Source organism: Scylla paramamosain, chromosome 17 (genome assembly GCF_035594125.1).
Source record: "Scylla paramamosain isolate STU-SP2022 chromosome 17, ASM3559412v1, whole genome shotgun sequence".
Lineage (NCBI taxonomy): Eukaryota > Metazoa > Arthropoda > Malacostraca > Decapoda > Portunidae > Scylla > Scylla paramamosain.
This window is the reverse complement of record NC_087167.1, coordinates 20,332,826-20,334,735: the sequence shown is the minus strand read 5'-3', so window position 1 is coordinate 20,334,735 and position 1,910 is coordinate 20,332,826.

Below are 1,910 nucleotides of genomic sequence, written 5' to 3'. Positions count from 1 at the left end.
GGGGGCTTGCTGGAAACAAACTACAATGGAGGAAAGAACAATATGTCTGCTATATGACCCACCCAGTTAAATTTTCAAGAAGCAAACGCAAGTTGGAAAATACGAGGAAGATAAATTTTCATTTATATACGTTTTATGGTAATTTCTGCCACGCCTTCCTCTATTCATCAAACGTCACTGACACTTATTCCCTTTATTTTTTACTTTACAGAATCTTTTGTAGGGCAAGACTCTAGAGGATATGTGCTTTCATAAATTCTATAATGCTTTGCTTATCATAGAGACATAAAAAAAAAAAAAATAATAATAATAAAAATAAATAAATTAATTAATTTAAAAAATCAAAATAAATAGATATATAAATTAATTAATCAATCAAATAAATTTCTATGCTTCACCTTTATAGCATTCGTATGAATGTCAAAACAAAACAAAAAATATAAATATAAATAATAATATGAAAAAAAAAAATTACTAAATATATGAAAAATAGCATTACTACTACTACTACTACTACTACTACTACTGCTACTACTACTACTATTTTTTTTTTTTTTTTTTATGTAGGAAGGACACTGGCCAAGGGCAACAAAAATGTAATAAAAAAAATGCCCACTGAAATGCCAGTCCCATACAGGGGTCAAAGCAGTGGTCAAAAAATGATGAATAAGTGTCTTGAAACCTCCCTCTTGAAGGAATTCAAGTCATAGGAAGGTGGAAATACGGAAGCAGGCAGGGAGTTCCAGAGTTTACCAGAGAAAGGGATGAATGATTGAGAATACTAGTTAACTCTTGCGTTAGAGAAGTGGACAGAATAGAGGTGAGAGAAAGAAGAAAGTCTTGTGCAGCGAGGCCACGGAAGGAGGGGAGGCATGCAGTTAGCAAGATCAGAAGAGCAGTTAGCATGAAAATAGCGGTAGAAGACAGCTAGATATGCAACATTGCGGCGGTGAGAGAGAAGCTGAAGACAGTCAGTTAGAGGAGAGGAGTTGATGAGACGAAAAGCTTTTGATTCCACCCTGTCTAGAAAAGCAGTATGAGTGGAACCCCCCTCAGACATGTGAAGCATACTCCATACATGGACGGATAAGGCCCTTGTACAGAGTTAGCAGCTGGGGGGGTGAGAAAAACTGGCGGAGACGTCTCAGAACACCTAACTTCATAAAAGCTGTTTTAGCTAGAGATGAGATGTGAAGTTTCCAGTTCAGATTATAAGTAAAGGACAGACCGAGGATGTTCAATGTAGAAGAGGGGGACAGTTGAGTGTCATTGAAGAAGAGGGGATAGTTGTCTGGAAGGTTGTGTCGAGTTGATAGATGGAGGAATTGATTTTTTGAGGCATTGAACAATATCAAGTTTGTTCTGCCCCAATGAGAAATTTTAGAAAGATCAGAAGTCAGGCGTTCTGTGGCTTCCCTGCGTGATATGTTTACCTCCTGAAGGGTTGGACGTCTATGAAAAGACGTGGAAAAGTGCAGGGTGGTATCTTCAGCGTAGGAGTGGATAGGACAAGAAGTTTGGTTTAGAAGATCATTAATGAATAATAAGAAGAGAGTGGGTGACAGGACAGAACCCTGAGGAACACCACTGTTAATTGATTTAGGAGAAGAACAGTGACCGTCTACCACAGCAGCAATAGAACGGTCAAAAAGGAAACTTGAGATGAAGTAAACAGAGAGAAGGATAGAAACCGTAGGAGGGTAGTTTGGAAATCAAAGCTTTGTGCCAGACTCTATCAAAAGCTTTTGATAATTATGTCCAAGGCAACAGCAAAAGTTTCACCAAAATCTCTAAAAGAGGATGACCAAGACTCAGTAAGGAAAGCCAGAAGATCACCAGTAGAGCGGCCTTGACGGAACCCATACTGGCGATCAGATAGAAGGTTGTGGAGTGATAGATGTTTAAGAATC